Source organism: Canis lupus, chromosome X (assembly GCF_011100685.1).
Source record: "Canis lupus familiaris isolate Mischka breed German Shepherd chromosome X, alternate assembly UU_Cfam_GSD_1.0, whole genome shotgun sequence".
Lineage (NCBI taxonomy): Eukaryota > Metazoa > Chordata > Mammalia > Carnivora > Canidae > Canis > Canis lupus.
In genome coordinates, this window is record NC_049260.1 from 25686909 (window position 1) to 25710098 (window position 23190).

Genomic DNA, 23190 nt, shown 5'->3' on the forward strand with positions numbered 1-23190 from the left:
AGAATGTTTGTTGGTGTTGTTGAGATTGCCTGGTCTAGTGCTTTAGCACCCAGAGTACTGCCACAAATGTACTGGGTCACCTCAGGATGTTGGCTCCCTTTTAGGAGGCCATTATTTAGCAATACATAAATACAAAGGGGATGCAGGGTGCCTGGGTGGCTCAGTGGGTTAAGTGGGTTAAGCACCTGCCTTCAGCTCAGGTCACGATCTCAGGGTCCTGGGATGGAGCCCCATATCAGGCTCTCTGCTTCTCCCTCTGCTCCTCCTCCCTGCTAGTGCGCTTGCTCTCTCTCTCGCTCTCTCACTCTCTTTCTCTCTCTGTCTCTCTCTCTCTCTCAAATAAATAAAATCTTTTTAAAAATGGAAGGATTCATCTAGGCTTCTCTTCAAACTAAACAATCCATGAACAAAACTCTGAGAAATTGTTTCACTAAATATATCATCACTACTAACACCATAACCTCTAAGGTGATTCCAGTCAGAAAAGAAACTAAGACACTATAGCCCTACAAATGCAGGCAGATTTAAGAAAGTAATGGTGGCCCTCATTCTGCAACTGTATCCTATGTGCAAAGAGTGGGTTCTGTGAACCAGACCATACCCCTCCTCCAGAAGTTGAGCAGCAGCTGTACCCAGGCCCTAGAGCCTGGCACAAAGACCAGCCATCCTTATCCCATAAAGTCACAGCAACCTTCACCCTCAACACTTCTTACTATGTCTCCCCTCTTCCTCAGATTAGAAGAAAGTGGTACTTGTAGTTATCTGTGATCTCAATGTGGGTGAAACTTTGTTGTTGCTGCTAAACTGTTTTGCTCTCTGGCTCAGTACTTGTGCCCAAACCCCACAGTCCTGTCTAGCAGAAGACCTATGTTTAAAGTCTCCTATTTGTGAAATAATATGTGAAAGTAGTGAGATGGTGTCCATTATTTAACAACTGTCTCCTCACCCTGGAATAAGTTTCTTTTGTAAAGGATTGACAGAACCCAAACTGTAAATACGGTGAATGGAGCAATACCATGTCACTGACTGCAGGGACTTGTCCCTTTAACCTCTTCAACACACAGACACACAGTGGGTGATGTGCTTGAGGTTTAGAAGTAAAATCTTTGGTTTAATCCTCAAATGCCATGATTTATAAAACATTTAGCTTTCACACTGCTAGCAGGTAAAGGTCACCTACCAGTATTTTTATTTTTTTCTAATGGTAAAATGATATATATTTGTTCCAGGAAATCTGGGAAATTCGGAAACATACAGAGAATGCGAAGCTAGCGTATTATCCAATTAACCACAGAAAATGACCATTAATATTCTAGCGTATTCCTTTTTTTGTTGTTGTTCTAAATTTCCTTTAACACGTTGATTCATTCATTCATCAACTATCACAGTTTTCAACTTGAGCTACACATTTGGATCACCTGGGGAATTTGAAAAATGCTGATGTGGGGGGTCCACTCTCCTGATTCTAATTCAGTTGCTTGGGATAGGGCATGAGCTTCAAGATTTTTTTTAAATAAGCTCTTAGCCCAGCATAGAACTCTACATGGGACTTGGACTCATGACCCTGAGATCAAGACTTGAGCTGAGATCAAGAGTTGGATGCTTAACTGACTGAGCCACCCAGACACCCCTAGGCATCAAGATTTTTTTAAAAGATTTTATTTATTTATTCATGAAAGACACAGAAGACAGAGACACAGGCAGAGGGAGAAGCAGGCTCCTCGCAGGGAGCCCGATGTGGGACTCGATCCCCAACTCCAGGACCACGCCCTGAGCCAAAGGCAGACGCTCAATTGCTGAGCCATCCAGGTGTCCCAGCATCAAGATTTTTATAAAAGATTTATTTATTTGAGACTGGGGAGGGTCAGAAGGAGAGAATCCCAACAGACTCCCTGTGAGCACAGAGCCTGATGTGGAGCTCAATTTCAGGACCCTCAGATCATGACCTGTGCTGCAATCAGGAATCAAACACTTAACCAACTGAGCCACCGAGATGCCACAGCATCAAGATTTTTTTTTTTAAGTATTCTTCCTAGATGACTCTAATGTGCAATCAAGATTGAAAAAACACTGATTCATCAGATTTCTATGATGTACCTGACATTGCGTGGCATACAAATGACAAGAAGATGTAGAATGCCCCAAGAACCTTAATTCTTGTGGAGGGATAGACAAATGAAGGAACAGTTTGGGGAACCTAAAATAAATATAATGGAGGACTCTACAAAAAACTGTAGAGAAGCACAGGAAAAGGAACCCTTTACTCCGTCTTGAAAAGTCAGGACAAACATTTCATAGAGTAAGGCAGGCAGACAAATGAGGTGAGCATTCCAGTTGTAGAAGCATAGGAGAGGATAGAGTGCTTAAAAACTCCAGGTGGTTAAACTGTTTGGAGATAATGCTGGGTATGTAGGCAGCAGGCAGGTCCTAAAGGATCTCGTCGGTATTGAGAATGATGGGCAGCCCTTGAAAAGTTTTGAGCAGGTTAATGACGCAATTACCTCTGTGTCTAACTCACTTGTCTCTGGCGTTGATGTGGATTTAAGGGCCTGGGGAGACCAGATGCAGCAAGGCGAGACCCAAGTCTCTAACAAAACTACAAGAGAGCAAGCATGACTCTTTCTGACTCCCGAAGAAGTTTCCTAGAGATTCGTGGTTATCACAATTTCTTGCACTTGAATTCTAGGCAGTCATGGTAAAGCTTTCTTCTGTTTTTCAGAAACAAAATTCTTTTCAAAGCCTAATGCTTTGTTCCTGGGGATCAGCAAGGATCCCAATAGGAAGTATAACTTATCCCCATGTAGTTCAAAACTAAGAGATCTTAATACAGAGTTGAGGGGAGAATGAGGCATGCTGAGGCACCCAGAGTCTAGCAGCAGTGGAAAGTCATTGCCACTTCTAAGGCTGAAGGGCAAGAGGGCGAAGCAGACACTAGTGAGAACCAGAATCGAGGAAGAGACGCTGCCAGCAGGTGTGGACCTTGTTCTCTTTCTTCCCCCAACCTCTGACCTACCGATGACTCCCATTGGCCAAACCCAACTTGAAGCCATTCATAAGGAAGCACAGGAGATTTCATTCAGAGTGGTCAGACTCCTGGGAGCATCACGAAGGTCAGAAAAGGACAAAGAATGCATCCAAAGGCCAACGGAGAAGAACGAACCTGTGGATGAACATGATTTCATAGCAAAAAGATCTTAGATATGACCTCCCTCCAATATTCAGTAGAAGCCTAAGGAAAATCATGGTAGACTGACAACAACACATCCCCTGGCAATAAAACAGGAACCCTCTTCCCATGAACCAGACTACTATTTTCCCTCACTCCACCCTTCTTCAATTATCAAATGTTAAATTATAAATTCAAGCTTTTTATTAGCCTACAAGTCAGGGTAAAACTGAGCCACTGGGGTGGGTGAGACTGGATCCTTCATATGAAGAATTGCAACATCATTACTACTGTGTATACTGACTGTTGATATTTAAAAATGTTCCTCATCAAGGGTGCCTGGGTGGCTCAATCCATTAAGCATCCAACTCTTGATATCCACTCAGGTCATGACCTCAGGATCGTGGGATCGAGCCCTGCACTGGGCTCTAAGTTCATCACAGACTCTTCTTGTCCCTCTCCCTCTGCTCATCCCCCCTGCTCGCACTCTCTCTCTCTCTCAAATAAATAAATTAAATCTTTAAAAAAAATTTTAAAAATTAAAATGTTTCTCATCATTCATCTCTGAGACTCTGCAGCAGTGGTTTACACATAACGTGAAGACATTTGTTTAAAAATATTTTCATTATACTTTTTTTTAAGATTTTATTTATTTATTCATGAGAGACACAGAGAGAGAGAGAGAGATACAGGCAGAGGGAGAAGCAGGCTCCATGCAGGGAGCCTGACATGGGACTCGATCCCGGGTCTGCAGGATCATGCCCTGGGCTGAAGGCAGGCGCTAAACTGCTGAGCCACCCGGGCTGCCCATATTTTCATTATACTTACTTATATGTATACCTTTCTGCCCCATCAGATTGTGAAGACCTTAAAGGCTTTGTCTTATTGTTTCTGTAGTTTTTATATGAGCTCGTACACTTTTTTGTATATTGTAGCTGCTCAGAAAATCTATATCAAATGCTGAAAAGAACTGCTACGTTAAATCTGTATACAATTTAAAAAATCTATTTATTGTTAGTCAATCTGTTGAATTGAAAGTACTATACTTCTGTGCCACACTTGGATCCTCAATCTTTTTTTTTTTTTTTTTTGAATCCTCAATCTTAAAAACATTTAAAGATGTTAACTGGAATTATTGTCGTGATCATTCTGCAGTATATACAAATATTGAATCCTTACACTGTATGAAATATGCCTAATATTGAAATGATATTGAAGTCATTCCATCTTTCTTCGATAATTTGAGAAAGCTTTCAAGATGTTTCAGGGCCTCAGGGCCACTAGTGAGAATATCAGTTTTCAATTATCCGTGTGAGAGAAAGCATTAATAGGAATTTCTAGTTGATAAAATATCAAAAAAAGTAGACTTTATTTTATTATGGTTGGTTCTCATTGAAGTAACTGGAATGTGGCCTGTTGACCTTTATACTTAAAAGTCTCTAATCTTATTACATAAAGTTAGTTCTTGGTGTTCAAAAGTCCTTGCTTCATCCTGCTCCCCATAGTCCATTCTGTGAAGAGGAAAAAAAGTTTTCAAGCTCTCCCAAGATGACTGAAGTTGACCTGCAGGCTTGAATAAAAGAGACATCTCTTAGGTCCACAGTGACAATCTCAATCCTTCTAAAGATCTTCTATTTCACTGCCAGGGGCTAAAAAAGAGCTTTGTAACATTCAGCTGTCCTGCAGGGTTTAATGCTTCCACTAAATAAAATCTTTTATTTTGGATTTAGGCGAAATGTTCCCATCACTCATGAGTATGCTGAAAGACTGTAAAATGCCTCATACAGTTGCAGCAAAGACAAGGTATGTTTGAATGAGAAAAATACATGAATTATACTTTTTAATAATGGAAGAGATTTCTTACAACCTTCATCCCCACACACATCTAAGCTTGATGAAAAGTTGTACAAAACTCCATTTCATAAAAGTAATTTCAACTTCACACACTTTTTACTTGTTTCTTTCAACACAAAGCATTTTTCTGTATATCACCCCTAACATAAATCAGTTTTCATAAACCAATGTTTATTATTTTATTTTCTATGTCTTATAGAACTAAAAACTATTATTTGGGTTATGTTGCTGGTTATAGATCTCTTTCATACTCTTTTATGTCAGGTCGTGCTTTTGTAAAACAGAAGAATTCACATCTGTGGACATGCGTGAACGCACACACTAGCTTTATAGCTGTTCCTCCCACTAATTGGCTGACAAAGCAAGAGAAAGGAAGATCCTGGCTCTAATTTTGCCGCACAGTCTTGCTAGTCTGGTTGGTGCACACTAACAGAAGTGAATAAGTATTCCTCCCAGTACATTGGTTCCTCTGGGAAGCTGGTATGTTCTCTATGGCCATGAGACTGAAATTGCTTCAGTTGGCTTCAACAAGTGTGGGAGTGTCTGTTAAGCCAAAAAAAGAGAATTTTAATGAAGCTAAGAATAATGGTGACCAATTAGGTCTAGCTTAGCCACTTTCCACTAAGTCCCAACCTTCAAGCATGCATTTAAGTTTTCATCTCATTTAGCTGGTAGTCGGGTGACCACATAAAGGGAGTCTCATTATAAAATTGATGTTAATGGCCATGGAGAAAATCAAAGACCACAGAGATGTTCGGGGATTTTCTCCAGTTAAACCCATCATTTACTAAAAGAGGTGAGTTTAGATAGAAGAATTTAGAAACTACTTCCTCTTATACCTTTTCAGGAAGCCTGTATTCTATAAATTACAGGGGAAACTTTAGATAGACTAAAACAACGAGTATTGCCAACTTTAAAAAAAAATGTAAGGCTAAGAGAAGAAGATATAACCCAGTTTTTAAGTAACTGTGAGGATGAATTTACTGACTTAATTCTAATATAGTAGAACCCAGTTGAAAGTTGAAAGATATAGTTCACTGATAATAAGGGTGCATAACAATCTTAAAGAAGTAGTACCCCCTGGAAATCTGAAGACTGGATTTCTGACCTTTCTGATCGTGCTTCATCTCATTGGTTCTTCAGAGCTTGGAGACTAGACTAGATACTCATGACTGATCTAACTGCAGAAGTTCACTCTTACTTATTTTCTCTCCGGTCAAGGGTATAGCGTTTGCTCTGTTAAATCATCCGTGATGTCTTGACTATTTTCTCTTAACTTCCTTCCTAATTGATGGGAAAGTAAGAGATTAAGACACCATTTCTGACATCAAAAAGGGGATGAGCACTGGGGCACATGGGGGGCTCACCAGTTAAGTGTCCAACTCTTGGTTTCGGCTCAGGTCATGATCTCATGGTCCTGGAATCGAGCCCCGCATTGGGCTCCATGCTCAGTTTAGAGTCATCTTGGGATTCTTTCCTTCTACCCTTTCCGCTTAAGCTCTCACTCACTATAAAATAAATAAATAAAATCCTTTAAAAAAAGAGAAGGGGATGAACATTTAAAAAGGTGAGGGGAGTCATCACCCAGGATGGGTTAAGTGTAGGGTTAGAGGAAATGTTAGGAGAAGCTATACCTAAGTAAAGTCTTGATATATCTTTGGGATTGAGCTAAGTAAAGAAACTAGAGAAAGTCTTCCAAACAGAAGAAATGAAAGGAAAAGCTCTGAGGCTTGACACGACATGGCTAGTGCAGAGAATCATAAGAAGTCTGGTATGCATTCAAGAAGCATTAAGTGGGAAGTGGGAAGTGATGAGAACTAAGTTCATAGAGAAATTTCTAGCACAGATCAGATCCTGCAGGTGTATATCATGCTAAAAAGCTGTGTTTTGTTAAGTCGCTTAGTATAGAAGATAAGTTTGAGGGACATAGGACAAGAATCAGGGTGTTTCTTAGAAGTCCAGGTAAATGCTTCTACCTCAAAATTGTCAGCATAAATCTGTTTCAGAATACTTCATTGACACATGTAATGAGCTGTCTCAAAAATGAGGATAAACACATTGTTTTGGAATTTAAACTTTAATTTGAGATAAAATTTTGCGCCAACAATTCAATAATTGATAAATATGAACAAAGAAATGGCATTATACTTTGGAATAGCTGATGGAATAAAAGGAGAATTTAAGACTGCTTACCAACCCCATTGGTTATGCAACCAAACCCTTTAGTTATATAATATGTCCTAGAAAGAAGACTGACTACCTTTGGACAACGGCTGCCTCCTCCTCCTTAGATATTTTGAGTAAAGATTAAAGTAGCACAGGCTTATGTAAAAGTTACCTTTCTAGTTATGAATAGACACATCAATCTCGTGAGGGCATGTATGCGTGTGCCATGATCATATCACATACCTTACACCTAGCACTTCAGTGGTACATGGTGGGTTTTATGTGTCTATTTTAAAACTGATTTCTGAAAATAGTAGCTATTTAACTTGATAAGCAACTGACACATTTGGCTTAACAACAGCCCCCAAATTGTGTGAGAAACTGCATCTTATGAGGATCCTAAACTGAAGGACAAAACAGGAGGCACAGTGAGAATGCCTAGATTAATACGTGGGTGTTTGAAGTGTCCCTGACTTGGCTTGTCCACATCTACTCTAAGAAATGTATTTAGTAGCATTAATTTAACCTTTATCCTACATAAACTGCCCAATAGTGCTCATTACTTCTTCTGTTGATATCATGCATGGTAGGCAGATTGCTGGCCCCCCAAAGATGTCTACATGCTAATCCTTAGAACCTGTGAGTGTGTTATGTTACATGACAAAAGCAACGTAAGTTTGCAGGTGAAAATAAGGTTTCCATTCATCTGACTTTAAGATAAAGAGATTATCCTGGACTATCTGGGCAGACCCCAGATGATCACAAGGGGCTTTAAAGATGGAAAGGTACCACCAGTTAAGGAAGACAGGTGATCTGTAGAATCTGGAAAAAAGGGAGAAATTAGATTCTCCCCTGGGGGCTCCAAAAGGAGTGCAGCCCTGCCAACACCTTGATTTTAGTCCACTGACACCCATTTTGGACTTGTGACCTCCAGACCTGGAAGAGAATAAATTCGTGTGGATCTAAACCACTGTTTGTGGTAATTCATTATAGCAGCAATTGAAATTGACACATAATGTATGTGACAGATGTCATTTAGCATTGTTAGCTGAAACTCACATCGATGCATAAAGAGGAATCTAAAGCACTTAGCTTCTACTCAATCAACTGTTTTATTCATCCTGCAACATCTGCATTTTTGTCAAAGGCAATAGGGACACAATAGGACACCAAAGAACCTTGGGGAGATATGAACAAATATGCTTTTCTATTTTTCATGAGCTGATTAGATAAGGTTTCATACAATGTTTTATTTAAAGTCCTTTCCTAAATACAATCACCTTCACCCCTTGGAGGATTTAGCCAGAGCAATTTAGCAAGTGATTATGTGAACTGAGAATTGATAAAATAATAATAATAATAATAATAATAAAAAGAAGAAGAAAATAGGTCAGTGTTGAGCTCCTTTTACCTTAACCAGATTCAGTGTTTCTTTCACTTACTTCTTCTTCACCCTCTTTCCTTCTATTTCTTCTGTTAACTGCTGCCTGTATTCTGTATTTACTTCAAGAGAACAAAGCATACGGTTTCACTCCCCCATTTCTGGACTGCCAAAGAGGACCTGGCCCTAAGGTCAGCACATTTGCGGCACTGATGACAATTGTCTGTAGGTAGCAGTTGCTACAGCTCCCCCGCTGGGGAGGCCTTGACAGCTCTCTGACCTCGTCCCTGTCCCAGTCCCCCCTCTGTAGACCTTCCTCCTCCCGCTACCTCTTGTGCTGCCGCCTGAACAAAACATCACATCAGCACTGTTTACTGCAGGAAGCCAGCCAAGGAAGTCATAACAGGACAATAGACATACAATCTGATAACCTTGTTAGCTCCAGTCAAAGCTCCTAACAAGTGGGAGAGGTTAGTGAAGTGGGATAAAACTATTGCAGTATTTGGGTTTGCTGAATTGGCTTTTCAGATTTTCTTCCCCGGTTGGAAAAAAAAAAAAGTAGCATTTCTTATCCCTTTATTTAAGATTAAAACCAGGCACAAGGACACTAAACAAAACAACATGTACAAGGCTAAGGTTAACTTTTAAAAGAATATAAATTATAAACGGAGAAGGATCTACAAAGCTCATGATTGTCTTCTAATGGAAAATAACATAAAACTTTCTTTGTGTTGCCAGATCTCTGCAGAAGTGTAGTTTAGTGTGGAATAACCTTCAGTATCCAGAAAAAGTTAGGGATGTGAATTAATTTGTGTAAATGATAACCAGTAATGAACTCATTTCAGATAACAGATAACAGGCAAGGATGATCAAGGTCTTTGTATTTTCTGTTTTATTTACTTCACATAACAGGATACTGTTTCAACACACAGAGATTTGGCCAGGTCTGATTCTGGCCTCTTATTGCCTCCCCATATCCACCTCATGCTTCAAGGAACATTTCAACCTTTAAAAAATATAATTTTAATCCCACCATTATCTCCCTAGTCGCAAAAGACATGAACATACACTCCACAGCCACCTAAAATGCAGGGTCTTCCACAGTGTCTTACTTACCCTCCTTCCACCTTCAGTTCCCAAGCTCTTGCCATTTCTCTGATCCTGGGAGAAATAGCACGAACCTCCAAGTCAGCACCCAGCACCAATCAGGCCCTGTGACCTGGTAAATAGTCTCTGTGCCTCAGTTTCTTCATCTGTAGCAAATGATAAAAGCATAGATTCAATAAGTGGGCGTGTGGATCCATTTGAATGTGTCATATTTATATTTGGTGCTATTTTAAGGTTAAAAATCGGTGAAGATTTGGCATGGCTCCTGATGTATCTTTTGCTCCTGTGTTTCCCTGAAAGGTTAATTAACCACAGCTAAGTTCATACAGGTTTAGTACTCTGTATCTATTTAGGGGATTTTATTGTGAACATTTTGTTCAACCATACTTTACTGTTTTACTAACTGGAAGTCCAAGTAACGATTCATTGTGTTTGTGTGTGTGTGTGTGTGTGCATGTGTGTGTATATGTGTGTGCGCGTGTACGTGGGTATGTGCACCCTTTACCTGGGGAGAAAAAAGCTTCTTTTATAGCATCTGGAAAATTGCATTGATAGACAGTAACCATTTTCCCTTTCCTATTGCCCTTTATTTGTGAGGGGTGATAAAGTGGCATTTCTCCAATTATGACTCAGGAAGCCTGAAAATAATAAAAAGGTCTACATTGCTTCCTCTCCATCTTGTGTATGACTTAAATCGAAAAAAAAATCTTAGAAATGAAATCTGGACAATTACTTTTACATATATAGTACATGTGTAGTTCCTATTCAACAAGATGATGGTGAGAAAATAAAAATAAAAAGAATATAAAGTAATATATTTGCTATACATTTGGCACTCACCTACATAAATAGGTGGCGTATTGCAGGGTTTATCTAACAATTACATAAAACAATTGGATATTCGCAGTGAGAAGTTAAATACGGATTTTCTGTTTCTTAGCTTTGAGTGTTTTCAGTTTAAAAATAATCCTTTACATAGAGTTCCAGGCAGCCTTTCCATAGACATCTATGAAAACATTGTTTGAAAGGCTTTGCTGCCCTAAATATCTTCACCACTGGTCTCTTCCAGTATCTAAAATTTGTAGCACTTTTACACCTTTGTACTAGGCCATTGAAAGACTGTTAGACAATCCACAGTATCCGGAATTGATAGGTAGATAATCATTATTCAGCAGCAATTCTAGCATGAATTAGATTAAAAAGTTGTGGCATTTCCTGGGTTATCAATCTTCATGGAGTCTTAGACTTTGGACATGACAATTAAGACCTAGTTGATTCTAATCTTATTTTTACTCACCCAACTCAAGTGAAGGTTTGGTTTCATTGACAAGCATGCTTCTTGGCACTAGACCTAGTCTAGCCATAATTACCAAATCTTCTTTAGGAATACATTGAAGGAAGAAATGATAAGTATCTAAATTTATTCAGTGCCTCCATTTCTTTTTGGAACTCAAGATAACAAATAAAATTCAAAATACTGCATCAAGGGTGCTTGGCTGGCTCAATCAGAAGAGCATGCAATTCTTGGTATTAGAGTCTGTGTTAGCCCCTCATTGGATATAGAGATGACTTAAATAAATAAAACCTTAAAAAAATACTAGACCATCCAAAAGTAAATATGACAACTATAAAACAGGAATATATACCACACACACTGCCTGAAGTAGTGTAAGGCATTTAAGATGTCCATGAAGTACCTTACCACTCAAAGGCCAACTCTAAAGAATTCTAATGCTATATGTTCAAATAAAGCAGTGTTTTATGTTTCAATATGAAAATATTGACTCAGTTTAGCTCACTGATATGAAATGTGGAACTTATGAACCTCAAGCATACTCTAGAAGTCCCATTTTTTTCTAAGAGTTCTTACCTGTAATCAAAGTAAAACCCAGCATGTAAACAATCAGCTTGAGTATTTGAAATGTAAATAGGAAACAGTTTATTAGCTTATTGATTGTTAGTCCCTTAGAACATGGACTATAATTTGATTTTTAGTCAAATTGGAGACATGCCAAATAGTGATGTAATTGGGATGCCTGGGTGGCTCAGTGGTTGAGCATCTGCCTTCGGTTCAAGGCGTGATCCCAGGATCCAGGATCAAGTCCCACATTGGGCTCCCAGTGAGGAGCCTGCTTCTCCCTCTGCCTATGTCTCTGCCTCTCTCTCTCTCTGTGTGTCTCTCATGAATAAATAATACATCTTTCAAAAAATAGTGATGTAATTGAGAATAAGAAGAGAGTGTCAGGACCCACCGCTAGCTAAAGCCAGATGTGCTCAACTGAATGGAGCATATATCCATTTGACCTTCAATCTCCGAAATTCTAGCCACTCAGAAAAGCCAAGTGAAAGGGATTTCAAGACAGGGCTCACTTCTTGTTTATCCTGCATTTCCTATTGTACCTAGCACACCACTGAGTCTGGGCTTAGTAGGTGCACAGAGTTGAATGTTTGAGAAGGAATCAAGAGAAGTCCATTTCTGACTTCCATTCAAATGTTCTCAAGGGCACTCAGTTATTTGTATTTCTCCCCAAAGTTGATTGATTCATTTTGATCTTCAGTAGCTAACATTCCGCATTGGCTTTTCTGCATCAAAAGATTCAAATTGTATTGAAATGCCTTAGGATCAAATTAGATGTTTCTAGCATTGATAGGCATCACTTGGATGGGACTTGGACCTAGTCAGCTTTTAACTAAAGAAGGAAATACTGTGTTGATTTTACCTAACAGGTTATTTGAAACAGCAGCTCATGTTCTTAAATGAAAAATTATCTTGTGATATGAGGACATAACTATAAAATACAGAAAGAATGGATATTTTATATGGTCTTAAAATATGGTATCCCCTAGTTTTATGATTAATGTGACTCACATAGCATCAGGGGTTTCTTAGAGAAGCCGCATGAACTGGCATTGTAGAATCTAATTCCTTCCATTCTGACACTGGCAACACAAGTCATTTATTAGTAATTACTTCTCAGACAGCAAACTTAGCCCTCTGACTACTGTAGTAGCAAAACTCCAAACTGAAATACTTCCTTAAGACATTCTTTACATTTGCAACTGCTTTTGCTTGCCCTTGGTTGTTCGGCTCCAAGCCTAAATTTACATACTGTGTGTGTGTGTGTGTGTGTGTGTGTGTGTATGAGTTCCTCACACACTGGTACCCTTGGGAAGCCTATAATCTTTTAAACTAAGATATTTTTGGTATAAATTGTAAATTAGAACAATAACAAAAGTGACACTGTATCTTGATTGAATTTCAAATGCAATCTTTGTTCAGTTAAAAAATAACAAACCAGATTTATTTAAAGGCTTGAGTTATGACCTTGCAAATAACGTAGCTTTGAAAATGACATGAACTCTTCTAGGTTCTTATTTTACTTCCAAATGGCTTTGCCTATAATTCACCATTAATGTTAACCCACCTTTGTAATTGAACAAATGACCCCTCATCAGAATAACAACAGAAAGAAGAACCAAATATCACCTCTGGAAGCAGAGATTCTCTGGGCTTTCCTGTCATAACACCACAGGGAAATGACACCTCTTTACACAGTGCCTTGCTGTGGTCAGCATCTTGGGTTCCCAACATGAGGATGAAGTTCATGGATTCAATGATGGTGCTCAAGCCTCTTTGACTGTTCTGTATTTGAATAAGAGACATAAGACTGAACAGAATCAGAACGTCAAAGTAGGAAGGAGTGTAAGTGATTGTCTAATTCAATCTGTTAGTACAGGTTTCCTCCACAAGCCTAGCTTTCCAGAGTTTTGGCTTGTGACTCAGGATAAAAAAGAAATGTATAAATACATTATGACGTAGTATGCACAAACTGGAGCCTAACTGAGCCTAACTGAGAGTTTCCATAAAACAGTATGCAATGAATTCAGATACTTTCCTCCTTACATTCAATTTCCTGTTTTTTTTTTTATTTTTTTTATTGGAGTTCAATTTGTTAACATTTAGCGTAACACCCAGTGCTCATCCCACCCAGTGCCTTCCTCAGTGCCCATCATGCAGTCACCCCAACCTCCCACCCACCTCCCTTTCCACTACCCCTTGTTCATTTCCCAGAGTTAGTTGTCTCTCATATTTTGTCACCCTCACTGATATTTTCACTCATTTTCTCTCCTTTCCCCTTATTCCCTTTCACTAATTTTTATATTCCCCAAATGAATGAGACCATATAATGTTTGTCCTTTTCTGATTGACTTATTTCACTCAGCATAATACCCTCCAGTTCCATCCACGTTGAAGCAAATGGTGGATATTTGTCATTTCTAATGGCTGAGTAATATTCCATTAATCGAAATATGAATGGATAAAAAAAGATGTGGTCTATGTATACAATGGAATATTATTCATATCTGTTTTTAATCCACTAATAGGTTGAGACTTGTTAGACATCCTTGCTACAAAAAATGTGGCCTGTGAACCAGCAGCTGCAGCATCACTTATAAATTTCTTAGAAATGCAGATTCATGGAGCACCTGGGTGGCTCAGTCAGTTAAGTGTTAAGCCTTCAGCTCAGGTCATGATCCCATGATCCCGGGGTCCTGGGATGGAGCCCCACTTTGGGCTCCCTGCTCAGCAGAGAACCTACTTCTCCCTCTCCCTCTGCCCCTCTCCCTGCTCGTGCACTCTCTCTCTCTCTCTCTCTCTCTCTCTCTCTTTCTCTCTTTCTCTCTCTCTCTCTCTGTCTCAAATAAATAAAATATAATCTTTAAAAGAAATTGCAGAGTCTCATGCCCCAGCCCAATCTAGTGAATCAATATGCACATTCTAACAACATCCCCTGGTGATTCCCAACACTTTGAATTTTAAGAAGCATTGTTCTACATCATCCCTAAGGGTGGTCAAGCCTTTCCTTGAACCCTCTCACCATGAGGCATTTTCATCCTCCTCAGGTGCCACTTTTTATTTTCAAACAATTGTGCTTTAGAGAAATATCTTTGTTATACTAAGTGGAAATTGGTATGTAAAGTACCAGCTTGGAGACCAGCACAGAAACAGCATTTCACAAATGAGAAATCCTTGTCCTTTCCCACAGTTACTCCACCCACTGACACTAGTGTATCTTCCTGTGAAATTAATTTAAACTTCCTTGCACATGGAAGTCTCTCTGCTAAAAATAGGGAAACTTTTGGGACTCTTGACCGTCTCTCTGATCTCACACCTAAACAGTTAACAGTCCTGGTGAATTTACCTTCCAAATATTTCTCCAACCAAGGATGTCTCAAATCAGTATCCAATAATCTGAGGACAAAGGAGGAATGGTTAACAAACATGGAAATTTCAGCATTCACTATGTTCATTTAGTGAGACAATCTACATTCTGGAAAAAAAAAGTGACAATTCTCAGTACATTTTGTTAATTAAGAGCTATTGTTTTGATCTCTAGAGACCCTAGAGCTCAAAAGGATGCCACTACCTAGGGTACCCTACTATCTCCCGTTTCTTTTTGGGCTATTGCTCAACTCCTTGGCTTCTGACTCAACCCTCTGGGAAATCTGGAATATTCTGCACTCATTCAAAATGCAATGAATATTTATTTCTTTGCATGCTTTCGATTCTGCCCACCTGGAGCTGGATAACTATTCCCACTGTTCATTTCAAAGTGTGTCTCCCACTGTGTGAGCTATTGAGTTGGAGAAAGGCCACTTAATTATCCAGCTGTAACATAAAACGTAATTGAGAATCATCCCTGGGCTGAGATATTTTCTCCTTTGAGACTCCACTGATTGAAGTTGGGTTACATACAAGTGTGAGTATAAACATATTTCCCATATCTTTTTTGACATTCAGAATGCCTTGTATTCTTAGGAACAAGAAGAGGACTTGGTATTTAAAAGGATGTCACTGGACTGATAAGATAAAGTCATGAGAATAGATTCCTATTCCTTGGGAAATGTCTGGGATGTATGTTGAGGGGTAAGGGAGTTGTCAGGCCAGTTCTGTGATCCAGTTCCCTGGAGATGAAGTTTCCTTCTCAAAATCAGTTCTTGCCAATACTTACTACTTTGCTGCCATTGGGTCAAGGAAAAATGCTTTAAAGTTTCGAAGCTGTAGAATCTCAGGCATTGGGCTGTCTTATGAACAGTAAGATGGATGAAAGAACACTTCCCAACTTTGTCCTCTGTGTGAGTTCTTGAGAACAATCCAGTGTAATGGACAGGCCAGTCTCTGTGTTACTCGGGGAAGGCTGATGCTTCTGTAGTCCAAGCAGAACATAAAGCTTTCTGCCCCCATTGAGAATTGTTTTTATTGTTTTGCTTCATGACCAACAACTAACTGATGTGAGTTGTACTGAGCAAAACAATACAACTAAATTCTTGCATCATCGCCATGTAACGTATCAGATGACCTAATGTTAATAAGTTTTGTTGGGAGCAAAGGTGAATAAACACTTTTTAAAAAATGGCTTTACTGACATACCATAAATTCACCCATTTAAACTGTACAATCAGTGGCTTCTAGTATATCCATGGAGTTGTGCCTGCATCATCACAAGCCATTTTTGAACATTTTCATCACCCTGGAAAGAAGTCCCATACCCTTTAGTAGTCTCCTAACATTTTCCCCATCCCCCCTACTCCTAGGCAGGCACTAATCTGCTTTTCATCCACATAGATTTGCCTATTCTGAACATTTCATATCAATGGAATCATACACTATGCAGTCTTTTGTGACATTCTTCTTTCACTTAACATAATATCTTCTAAGTTTACTCATTTATTGTAGCATACGTCAGTATCTCATTGCTTTTTTTAAATTTTTATTTATTTATGATAGTCACAGAGAGAGAGAGAGAGAGAGAGGCAGAGACACAGACAGAGGGAGAAGCAGACTCCATGCACCGGGAGCCCGACGTGGGACTCGATCCTGGGTCTCCAGGATCGCGCCCTGGGCCAAAGGCAGGCGCCAAACCGCTGCGCCACCCAGGGATCCCAGTATCTTATTGCTTTTTATAGCTGAATAATATTCTGTTGTATGGATATGCCACCTTTGTTTATCCCTTCATTAGTCAGTGGGCATTTCGGCTGTTTCTACCCTTTGGCCATTATGAATAATACTGTGATGAATTTTTTGTGTACACTGGTGTTTTAAATTCCCTTCATTATATCCTTAGAAGTATAATTGATAGGTCATATGGTTATTATATGCTTAAATGTTTGAGCATCGCCCAAAGTGTCCTTCAAAGTGGCTGTACCATTTTAGGTACCCACCAGCAATACATGAGGGTTTCTGTTGCTCCACATCCTCACTAGCACTTGGGATTATCTATTTATTTTTTATTATAGCCATCCATGTGGGTGTCAAGTGGTATCTCATTGTGGCTTCGATTTGCATTTCCAAGGATAAGCACTCTTACAAATGTCTCTCACTTACTCACATGTAAAAAGTGAATATTTCAGTTCAATTAATTCCTGGGTAGACCATGTCTGGAGAGTCTGCTAAAATTTAAAAAACAAAACAAAACACCAAATCTGATGAATCTCCTGGGAGGAAATTTTATTACATAAGAGATTATCTGGGTTTGGGATTCAGAAATCATCATTTTGAATAATTAAATTCCCAGACCTAGTCCAAGATTTAGCCTTAATCGTTAATTTTGTCTTTATTAAGAGTAGAAGTGGTAAGAATTAGAGGGAGAGTCATCTTGTATTCATCTGGCAAATCGTCCAAGTTGCTCATCTTCTCTGAGACTGAGTTTTACCATCTACAAAATTAGGTTAATAATGCTGCCTAACTCGGGGTGCTTGGTTGGCTCAGTAGGTTGACCATCCGACTCTTGGTTTTGGTTCAGGTCATGGTCTCCAGGTGGTGCGATCGAGCCTTGCCTGATGCAGGGCTCGATCACACTCAGCGCGGAGTCTGCTTGAGATTCTCTCTCACTCTGCCCCTCCCACTCATGCTTTCTCTCTCTCTCTCTTAAATTAATTAGTAAATCTTTAACAATAATAATAATGCTACATAACTCACGCCATCATGTGAGGATTAAATGAGATTTTTTTCCCCATGTGAAATGCAGTACCTGACTGAACAGAAATGTTTGCTGCTATTAATGTCTAAGATGAGTCATCAGAGGTCTTCTCTGTTATAAGAACTTAAGAAACCATCCTCTGCAAACATGGAGGATTTATTGAAAATTTTGATTCGTTGTTTTCCATCTCTACAAAAGGTGTTTTTAAAATTAGCTCCAAAATTCCTCTGAAACTTAAGTTAGCTTCCAGTAAGAACAAACTCTGAAACAGGCTAGTAGATAAGGCAGTATATTGTCCACCTCCCCCCAGAAGTCTTCAGTGGTGGAGAAGACTTGCAACTTTTCATCAAGTTAACTGTGATCCCACCAAAGGGGAGAAGTGGCATTGAGTTTCCTCAACCAAATAATTCTGTTTGTTACAGAATGAAGGTCTTTGGATTCCCTGGCAACCTAGGAAATATAACTCCCTGGCCTTGAATCACTTAGCCTTGTCCTCAGAAATGATGCTGGACAAGGTAAGGCTTGTGTTTCTCCTGTTCTTGGTTGCTGCCATTGCCCTTTGGGGAGCCAGAGCCCATATGAGGCCCCCTATTTACAAAGTGTCTTCTGGCACAGATCCTACTCTGTCTTCCTTTTTCCCTCAGAAATGCATATGCAAGCCCTCTCTTGATCCTCTACCTCACTTCCATCTAAACTTACATTTAACTCTGACTGACTTTTTCTGCCATTTATTTACAAATACATTCATTCAGCAAGCCCAAATTAAACCGTTACCCTGTGTCAGGCACCATTCTGGGCTCATAGATGACTGACTAACATAATCCAGGCCCCATGGTAGAATGGAGCAGATCAACAAATATGCCCGTGGTTATAAAACAGTGTGATAATAATGGATATTTGTCAAGGGTTGGCAGGAGAATTAAGACAGTATTTGTAAAGCACTTAGAACAGTGCCTGGCACAAAATAAGTGTTGTATGCTTGTTCATGAAATGAACTACATGCCAGAAAAAAATGTTTATGCCCTGGGGGTTCTGGGAACACATACTAAGGCCACCTATCCTAACCTGAACTACTGAAATCCTGAGCCTGGTTGGAGATGATAAGGGTTTAGCAAAGTGAAGATGTGGAAGAACCATGCTCCATGTAGAGAGAACTACATCTGAACACAAAGAGACATGAAAGAACATGACATACCTAAAGAAGCTCAAAAGTTTCATTATGGCTCAAATATAAGCAATGTGAGAAGGTACAGAGGCTAGGACCCAGATCGTCTGGTCTGTAGTGGATAAATTGCATTAATGGCCTCTATTAACCTCTATTATGTAAGTTACGCTTTGCCATCAAGGAACACTGGGGAGGAGAATGAGTGTTGAATGGGCAAGAAGCAGTACTTGCCATTGTAACACCAAGAGAGTTGTTGGGAAGCATTTGGAAGTCTCAAATACCCTTCCAGTGAACATTATGACCTATGTTTATAGTGATCTTGTCTTCAATGAAATAATTAAAATTGGATAAAGCCACAGTGTGTTTGAAAGAATATAAAAAAGTTACTGAACTTTCTAGACTTTACAAGAAAAGTCTAGCAGTTGTTTCAGTTGAATGCTGCACTTTTCAGGTATTGGGGGTCAACAGTGTTGTTAGATCAAGGTGAAATACTGAATAAGACACAAGGTCTTGGTTTACTATTCAGTGAACTATGCTTGATGAGTTTAATTAGCTCTCAGTGCCCTTTGGGGGGAAAAATTCTATTGAATGCTTTATAGCTGACATTTCCAATATAAATAAGGCCACCTCCCATTTAAGTTCCAAGGAATTGTTTCAGGAATAATGTGTTTGTATCAGAATATATAGATTTGAAATAAAATTGGTAATAAGAATCACAGAAACATACACAGCAACATCTTGTTGGGATAGGCAGTATAACTAGTTCTTCTAACCCCAGCCAATACTTCATGTGCCCTGTAAAAATGCTTTAAAATTCATCAGTTTTTCCATTGAAGTGTGATTATTATTTGGAGGATGCTTAGTCAAAACATTTATTACTATGAAGCTGATACATTTTATTTTTAATGATATTTTTAAAACAATATTTGCCACAGTGTCTAATTCTTCAGAACTAAATTTGGTTATTCTGTTTAAATTTCTGTGATATCAGGATGCCTGGGTGGCTCAGTCCAATAAGTGTCTGACTTTTGATTTCAGCTCAGGTCATGATCTCAGGGTTGTGGGATCAAGCCCCATATTGGACTCTGTGCTTAGCACAGAGTCGGCTTGAGGATTCTCTCCCTCTCCCTCTGCCCCTCCTCCCACTCGCACCCTCTCTCTGTAGCTCTAAAAATAAATAAGTAAATCTTTAAAATAAAATAAAATTTCTGTGGTATCTTAGAAGCCTCATGACCTATCCCTAGTCTATATTCCTAATCTTACTGGTTTCTAATTCCAAATAAATTGTCTACTCAAGAGTCAAATCCAAGTACAGTACAGACTTCCTTTTCACTTACCTAATCGTGCATCTTTGCCTACTCAGTCCCTTGCTCCTTGATGTTTTCTCTCCCTTCGCTCATCATGGGATTCTTCATAGTCTTTCAGTGTCTGCTGTTTCACAGAGGGCTCCATCATTCCTTTGGTCATAATTAAATTTATTCTTTTTCTTAAACTTCATAATTCTATTTGTTGACTCCTCTCTTCTATGTGAGCTAGTTTCACATACTTTTCTGCCACTGCTCAGGCTACTGCATTCTGGTTTCTGCTTCTTCCATACCACTGAACCTGGCCTTCAAGAAATATTCACATTCTCCTTCTTGCCAAATCTAGCAGAAAATTTTTCCATCCCTTTGATACTTTTACCATTCCTTCATTTCAAGATTCTCTTATCTTCTGCCCAGCCCCTTGGAGACTCATTTCCGGACTTGCTGTTGTACAACATTTGGGCATTAGCTCTACTCTCTGGGCCGTGGGTTGCTCTACCCTGGGTGGGTAAAAGGCACCACATTGTCATGGCCCACCACAGCTCTGTAGAGCCCCAGTCCAACCTGATGGAACATGTTATTTAATCATCACATTGTTGGAAAGGGAAGAAATGACAGAAATTCTAGTTAACATAGTTTATACGTTCCTCTTCTGAAACATGAGGTAATAACTCTCACTTGTCGCGACTGTTGGGAGGATTAATGCTATGTAGCATTCTGTGTATCTCACCTACATAACTTGTTCCTGCCTCCCCCACTAAAATGTAAGCTCAGTGCGGACAAGGCATCTTATGTGTTCAGTTCACTGTTGCATCCCTCGCTCCTTGAACTCTGTCCGGTACATAAAAGACACTTTAAAAAATGGTTGAATTGTTGATAGATGGAAAGTATTTCATAAATGGTACTTGTGCAATGAATGATTGCTTTACTAAACCTCAGGGAATTCTATACTGTGGTTAATTATTGTAATTTAACTAAGGAAGTTTATCTGTCCCTTTGTGGTAATTTAATCTGTTTGTAATGTTATGTGTTTACTACAGTTGCTCCTGACTGTTATCTTTTTCATATCTTTAGTGTGCACATTTTAGCTTGGCTTTCTGTTATCTTATATTCTAAACGGGGCATCCATGGGTGGACTTTGTAGAGAAGACTTGGAACCTTAAAAAACTGCATCATACACTTCAAATTCCTTGTGAAAGAAGATGAAGCATTAATAGGCAAGAATATGTTGGATGAAACACAGAAATCTCTTTACTGGTAGAGGCAAGTCCTCTTGGCTGTTTTTAACTCAGCACATATTTTTGTCATTACTGAAAGGCCTTAAATTCCAAATGCATTTTGGGGTTTGTTTAGGGGTTTTTTGGTGTTTGTTTAGAGAGAGAAAAAGCAGGGGAGGGGGAAAGAGAGAGGAAGAGAGAGAATCTTAAGTAGGGTCCACACTCAGCATTGAGCCCAATGTGGGGCTCAATCTCACGACCCTGAAATCATGATCTGAGTCGAAATTAAGAGTTGGATGCTTAACCGGCTGAGCCACCCAGGCACCTCTCCAAATGCATTCTGAATCGCAGTTACACAGAAATTGAGTAATTTATTTGCTGAGCAACTCATACATAATATTGGGCTCTCGATTCTTTATCTGTAGAACCTGCTTCACGTGGCAATCTCAGTGATGATACAACCTCTTTATATATTGGCTTATTGGGTGACCAGAAACCAAAGCTAGATGAGAATAAGGATTCTGCTGTTATCATGAAACAGAAATAAACAAAGTGGATCATATGGCAGTAAAATCATGCTTTTGACTTCATAAATGTTTTATTACTTCCAGATGACTGATCTATTCACACGGGTTACTTTCTGGCAGTTCATGTATTTATTCAACAGCTGTTTATCATCTGCTATCAATCTGAGCCCCAGCTTCATACTTACTAACAGCATATTTTGGGACACTGCTCTATGCCTCAGTTTCCTTATCTGTAAAACAGAAATAATGATATAACCTGCTGTATAAAACTGTAGATAGATTAAACAAGCAACTACACTTAGAATAGGCTTCAGTAAACAAAGTTCTCAACAGATGTTAGTTATCCTTATGTTATCCTAGAGGTAATACATTTCCTTTTTATTTACACAACTTTACATTAAATTGCCATCACTTGCAAGCAAGAGTCTCAGTTTAAGGAAACTGCAGCTCAAAGAGGTAGAGTGACCTGCTTGGGATCATACAACAAAATGAGTGACAGATTATCTCCGGAGACCCAAATGATTGATGTCATGAGTCTGGTGCCCCCAAACAAATGATTGAGTCTCAAAAAAGTGATTGAGTCTCAAGGTTCCCCTGCACAGCTGGAGCCTGTGTAATTCCTATGTCCAAAACAGGCCCACTTGCTTTGTGGGAAATAGCAGTGCCTATAGTTTGGAGACCTGCCTCCTGTGGATGTTCCCTTTGTATCACAGCAAGTTTCAGGTCCCCAGCAGTTACTCCCCTTTCACTACCCTCCCCATCCTTGGTAATCCTAATCTCTACAAAAGCACCTTTAGATAGAAATATGCAGTAAGGTAGCCGTTTCAATTCTCTGAATTGTCAAGAAGAGAGGAGATGAGAATATGTCTGTTTCTTAGACGTTGGCCCACTAGTTGCCTTGCACAAGGCTGTGAATAGTACCCTGGGATGTGAGGTGAATGAATCAGCACTCCTACCAGAAGAAAACCTTCAATCTCCACCAAAAGATTTGCCTGGCACTTTAATTAGCAATAATCGCGCCTCGGATAAACCTCATTGGCTATGATACTGCCACTGTGCAAAGCTTGCCTAGCACTTTAACCATACTGTCCCTGAAGATGCAGCTAAAGATATAGATGTATTTAGAGATACAGAAATATACATAGAGATAAAATGCAGATATTTTAAAGGGCTAACTTCATCATCTTATTGCACTGTGTGCATATTTTTATACCACTTATGTATATCTGACTATAACATAGTCGTTCTTTGACCACTTCAGTGCTAGGTTGTCAGGCTCAGGGTTTTACATACTTTTTTATCCATTTAACAACCCATATGT

The 23190-nt window shown here is 39.3% G+C and overlaps 1 long non-coding RNA gene and 1 pseudogene across 3 annotated transcripts; both read right to left on the reverse strand.

Moving 5' to 3' along the window:
• Positions 1 to 4197: 4197 nt before the first annotated feature.
• Positions 4198 to 14954, reverse strand: LOC111094874. 3 transcript variants are annotated; one of them, XR_005386232.1, is made up of 6 exons: positions 14879 to 14954; positions 13162 to 13317; positions 9684 to 9820; positions 8598 to 8689; positions 6388 to 6528; positions 4198 to 6304 (listed from the first exon to the last, which is right to left on the reverse strand). It is a non-coding gene; the product is annotated as an uncharacterized LOC111094874 (long non-coding RNA). The 3 variants fall into 3 exon arrangements; XR_005386233.1 differs by having other exon boundaries at positions 4198 to 6528; positions 8629 to 8689; XR_005386231.1 differs by having other exon boundaries at positions 4198 to 6528.
• Positions 14955 to 22765: 7811 nt separating this feature from the next.
• Positions 22766 to 22934, reverse strand: LOC119868699 (annotated as a pseudogene).
• Positions 22935 to 23190: the final 256 nt, after the last annotated feature.